The sequence below is a fragment of the Montipora capricornis genome, chromosome 4 (assembly GCF_036669925.1).
Source record: "Montipora capricornis isolate CH-2021 chromosome 4, ASM3666992v2, whole genome shotgun sequence".
NCBI lineage: Eukaryota > Metazoa > Cnidaria > Anthozoa > Scleractinia > Acroporidae > Montipora > Montipora capricornis.
Genome location: NC_090886.1, coordinates 31842523 through 31848535, shown reverse-complemented (window position 1 = coordinate 31848535; position 6013 = coordinate 31842523). Strand labels below are relative to the sequence as shown.

Here is a 6013-nt window from a genome sequence, read left to right as displayed (position 1 = left end):
GCTACTTCTACTACTACTAATATTGATAATAATAATAAAAAATAATAATAATAATTAGCAGTAATAATAACGATAACGATAACGATAACGATAATGATAACGATAACGATAACGATGATGATAATGATAATGATAATGATAATGATAATGATAACAGAACAAAGAGTGACAGACAAATGCAAACCTGAGAACACAGCCCAACTCAAAAAGAGAAAACAGAAAGAAAGGGGATGAAAGACATGACAAAAGGTCACAAATGGTGATGATTACTTGAAAATAGACAGAAAGTTTTATCAAGACCTCGTAAGGGGAAATAGGCATTTTGCCGCTAATGATCACATGATACAAAAGCCGCCACAATGGAGAGCAAATTGCACACTGGGACATGCAATGCTCTACCAACTGAGGTACTTCTAGATGAGACAGTTGCTTAAGTGCGAGCATCAACAATTTGAAAAACTATTTTAATGACGATGCATTGAAATACGAGCTGATTCAAATATGGAAATTAAAGAAATGTACAATAATTTCTGTCAGATTGCGGCTTACCCGCACTTCAAATAAACGTTTCTTTCCTTCATCAGTCCTTTTACGGGAACACATGAGTCCAACAAATTGACCTGCTTCCAATTGCAATTGTGTGGCTTCATAGCTCAGTTGGTAGAGCATTGCACCCGCATCGTAAGGGCCTGGGTTCGAATCCCGTTGAAGCCGCCTGACTGTTTTCTGGTGTCAAAATAAGAAATTTGCTTAAATTGTCCTGATAAGTGCGAGCATCACTTCAATCTTTCGAAAAACTATCCAATTACAATGCATTGAAATACCAACTGATTCAGCTATGGAAAAAATGTACAATAACTGTTACTACAGTCGACCCCAGGTTTCAGCTGTGTTAGTTTCAGAGCGCGTGGAACCGAGGCTTTCAGGTACAATACAATACAATACAATAATACAATACATACTTAATTGACCGCTCCCCACAGGGGCTTTTCAGGGCCAATGAAACACAACGAAACGACAGAACAGAACAACAACAACTGTTAAGAATCCCAACTGGCTGGAGGCAAACCAGTTGGCTATTTACAAGTGCGGCTGGGAAGTTGAAGCAGGGACTACCACGATCAAATTCAACGAGTGGTCAGAGCGGGTCTTGAACCCGGGATCTCCGGATCTCAAGGCAAGCGCCCTAACCACTGGGCCACACTGCCTCCAACATTCGATTTAACATAAAGGAGAGTAAGAGATTTAGCGCGATAAATGCGGAAAAAATAATGAAGTTCTTTCCAGAATTTACGTTTTTCTTAGATGAAGAGAATCTACAGTCGTTGAATGGAAGCTGCCCTTGTGTCGCACATTTGGGCTTATTACTTCAGTTAACACATTCATATAGTTTACAGTGCCTTGCTATACTTAACTACACTAAAATTAGGTCAGAGAAACCTCAAATTACTCGAAAAAAAGCGAAGGAAACAGTCAAGAATCAAGGAATCGCATAGTCCTTCAATAAGAGATTCTTGATTTGACCTGAAAGCCTCGTTTTCCCGCCTTGTGAAACTAACACCGCTGAGATGTGCGCTCGACTGTAATAGGGAGCTTACGAAGCGAGGACGACGACGGCTACGAGGACTTAATTTAAAAATACAAGTTCGCGTTATTCATATCACTAAGAAACTATTTCATGTAGTTTCGCGTTAAAAATGTGTAGTAACTGTCGAGGAATTAAACTGGTATGAGTGAGTTCGAAGCGTAGAGAGAGAACTGAAAATTCATCGTCATGTGCTAACGTCCTCCACAAAACCTTGAATTTAGTCATTTCACGTCGTCGTTTAGGAGATGACGGCAAAGAAATGTACCAAAAAACCGCACGTGCAGAGCGTGCAGAGCCATTGTTTTTGCTCACTAAACCTATTGTTTTGTACCGTCGTCGTTGCCGTCGGCGTCGTCGTTTCGTAAGCTCCCTAATAACAGCTGTTGTGCCTGTTATGATTGGATCACCAGCAGCAAACACATTAGTAACAAACACATTTGAATTGTGGCCAAGAAATAGAAATAGAGTGCTGCCGAGTTGAATTAACACAGAGAGCATGCATCTTGGAAACTGTTAGTATCATACGGAAATGCTTAAAGGAAAGGAAGTTTATCTTGCGCTGGAGCACTAATTGGAGACACTGTAAGCTGAAATCAACAAATTAACGCAAAATCAAATCACATGTTGAGTTTTGAGGAGAGGGGAGAACTGGAGTACCCAGACAAAACCTCTCGGTGCAGAGTAGAGAACCAACCAACTCAATCACCCACATACGACGTTGAGTCTGGGAATCGAGCCCAGGCCACATTTTTGGGAGGCGAGTGCTCTCGCTACTGCGCCGTTAATTAGGATTTAGCTGGCATGGAGTCAAAGTGGAGGAAAGGTCAAAATATCTACTTGCAACTGCGTAGAAAAGAAATACTGGTAGAAGTAATGAACATGTGCAAGATGAGGTACGAAAATTATCTGGAGTGCACGTTGCACAAACGTTTTAAATAAACACTAGTGAGCAGCACAAAGCAACAGATCGTGTCAACTTGCTTTTATTTCTCCGACCAGTTTCGTCTGATTACGCAGACTTCATCAGGGAGTTTGAACAAGATGGTTAGAAGGAGCTTATTTTATATCTCATTTCCAAAGTACAAATCACGTTCCAGCAAGGGTGTGAACAGCGATAAACACCTGCACAACAGTACGTGCAGGATATGACTAAAATCCTGCATGACGCTGAGAATTGTATTTTTGGGGCTCACCGATTTAACGTTAAATCTGTGAGCCTCCCCAAAAGCAGCAAGTACTCATTTCGTTGCCATTCTAATATTTTTTGTGGTGTTATATAGAGAATCTAACCACTAAGAGGAACTTTGTATAATGAGAATTGTAAATAGTGCGTGAAAAATTAAATAGTATTTTGTAAGTTAAACAATATGATTTGTGAAATAAACAGAGTGCTTGGGTCAAATAGTAGTGTTAGTTATCTTAGAAATTTCCTGAATAACGTCTTCAAAGAAGGATCCCTTTTGTTCCCATTGTAATTGTAAATGACAATTATAAACAGTTTATGCACACTCATCCAGTAGCTTTGTTGCAACTTGCGAATTCCGAAAAAGAGCGACATGTAGAACATGTACAAAAGGTCTGCTACTCACAACAGGAAAGCCCAGTAGGAGAGTGTGGAGCAATAGGCCTTATTCAAGATAGCCGCCATGTTGGTTTTCAAATTGTCATGTAAATTAGCCATGTGTTATGCTGGGGGGCAAACATTGGAAAAAAGGCAAATTGCGGAAAATCATGTCTGGGAACTTAATTTGATAAATTTTAATATTAAATTCGTGCATTTAAGACACAACTCTCGCACTTTAAAGCGGTTCTTGGTTTTCAATTCTTGTATGCATGAATGAACTACTTTAGTGCATAGCATCTGTGTAACCTTACCAGCAGGGCAGACTTTGCACCTTGGTCTGGTGTCCGAGATATCAACAAAAGTACCAGGCGGGCATGGGAGAAGCTTGGAGCCACTTCCATCATAATTTCTGGCGAATCCAGCCTTAAGAAGCGCCATGAGCAGCCATCCGTAAGAGCCAACTATAAATTCGGAGTCATCTTTCTCCACACCCCTGAAATTCAAAATAGATGAGCAGCTCTTCTAATCTAATATAGTCATTGAAACAGGACACGCTAGAAACAAGGTGGTTTCACAGTCAAGCAGTCCTGTCATGCCCTCTTCAATACCGTAATTTATGAACAAAAGGGCCACAGTCTCCTGCAATCTCAGTGCCAAGCCCTTAGATATAAAGTTACTCCTAATTTCCAAGAATAGAAAGAATAGAATCTGGAAAAACTCCTCCCAATTATTCGGCCGTTTAGGTGCTAAAGTACTAAAGGTGACCGTCCATCTTAGCGAGCTATAAACTGTCTCCTCCTTCTGTTATTAGCTACAAGCTATTCCCGAAGTATTTGATTTAAATAATTAATTAAGGCGGCATGACATTTACGCCAATAATGCCAAAAAACTAAAGAAAACTCTTAGTTTAACGCCGGCAACCCATAACAAGGAAAGCTTGGTTCCCATAATAGCCGTGGATAAGTATAAGCCACGGAATCTTCCTAGAATAAGCTAGCTTTAGATGGATCTTTAATAGATTTTGAATCATAGAAGTGACCCTTCTCAATCACAAGGGCTGTCATCAGTTAAATATGTAAGGCTTGTGATTAATGGAAACTTTTGCTTTAACGATTCTCAGTTAAAAAGGTCGATTTAAAATTAATAATTACAGAATCGAGGGGAAAGAAGCAGGTTCGTTCCGCAGTTGCTTAAGCAGGCGAATGCAATATGTTTTGATAAATGGTACAGATTCGGATCTATGCAAATCTCAACTGGAATTCCTAGTCAAGGTGCAATTTTGGGGCCGATACTTTTGCCAATTTATATCAACGATGCTCAATTTATATAACAATGAATTCAAGTTATGTTATAGGCTGATGACGTAAATGTTCTAGTTTCCCATGAAAATGTTAACACCTTAATGATCTGTGGTGAGGAAAGAACTTCATGGTTTCTGGGACTGTAGGTTAAACAGATTGACGATTAACACGTCCAAAACAAGTCACTGTATTATTCTTATCAAGGCAAATGAGAATTGCCTTAAACCTATTCCATGGTGGCGTTAATACTGATATTAATGTAGGAACTACCAAACTGAATTTTTGGGGGTACTCAGTGACCAAGGCTTGCAGTGGAATTCTCATATTAACTACATTTCACGGGAAGTTGCTAAATGTGTTGGGATTATTTACAAAGTTCGTTCCTATCTCACCTTGAATATTTAAAATGTTTACATTATAGTTTAATTTATTCACATCTGTCGTACTGCAAGGTCTCATGGGGAAGTACCTACCCGACTAAATTTAATTGTTTACTATTGCTACAGAATAGAGTACTAAGGATTACAACACAATCAGGCTGGCGAGATCATAGCAGACCCCTGTTTACTAGATTAGGTATATTGAATGTATTTCAAATTACTAAATTACAAATGGGTGAGCTTGTATACAAACTTCAAAATCTGAATCAAAATAACTTGCTCCCTAATATTTATGACTCCTATTTCACAAACATTGGAGAGGCCCACCGATATTGTATACTTTCAAGATCAAGCTAAAATTTGTTTATACCTCGGCCAAGAAATAATTATGTCAAATTCAGTGTTAGATTTTCCGCAGCCGATAACTGGAATAAAATACCTTTACGTATAAAAAATGCTTCATCTCTCCAAAGCTTTAGAAATGAGCTTAAAGATGATCTGCTTACGTTAGATTAGTTAGATTACGTTAGTTGTAGTTGTATTGTGGCATTGCTTTGCTTTGTTTCGTTAGTTAGTTTGTTTACTTTCTGCTCAAACGTATTTATTGACCTAATTACAGTCTCTTTTATTTTATTTCGTGGTTTCCACAATGTAGTCTAGCATGTCTGCCTGCTATTTAAAATTAAATATTAATAATAATATCTTGTATTAAATGCTAGATTAGGTGTGCGAGCACTATCAACCCTGTGGGTTTTGGCTCGGAGACCTCCTCATTTCTGTATAAAATGTATTATTAATTTGTATTGCTGTATGTGTGGAAATAAAGAAACCTTTTGAACCTTTGTAAACCTATTGGTTTGTGAAACAGCTGAGAAGCAAATATCAGAAGTGGTATGCTCTCAGTCTCTGGCTCCTGACTGTGTACATTATAAGAGTGACGTAGTGTTGCAGCTTCTCTGTTGCGTCAGATATACTTAAAATCGTACTGAGGTAGAAGTTTTAAATTCCGCAAAACTATGTTCAATCTCTAGTGTAATAAGTAGTCGAGTAAGGCTCATGATTGGCTTGATGGCTGTGGTTTCGCAAGAAAAAGAAGTACTTAATTTGTGCTCTGAAAGATTATGGTTGGCCATTCGTTTCAAAATTACGACAGCGTATACGCGGGTTTTTCTGCCGCGTA

At 38.7% G+C, this 6013-nt stretch overlaps 1 non-coding gene across 1 annotated transcript; it reads left to right on the top strand.

Annotated features, from left to right (window-relative positions):
• The first annotated feature begins 642 nt into the window (after window positions 1-642).
• Trnaa-cgc (transfer RNA alanine (anticodon CGC)) lies at window positions 643-714 on the top strand. The gene has a single exon. It is a non-coding gene; the product is annotated as a tRNA-Ala (tRNA).
• Window positions 715-6013: the final 5299 nt, after the last annotated feature.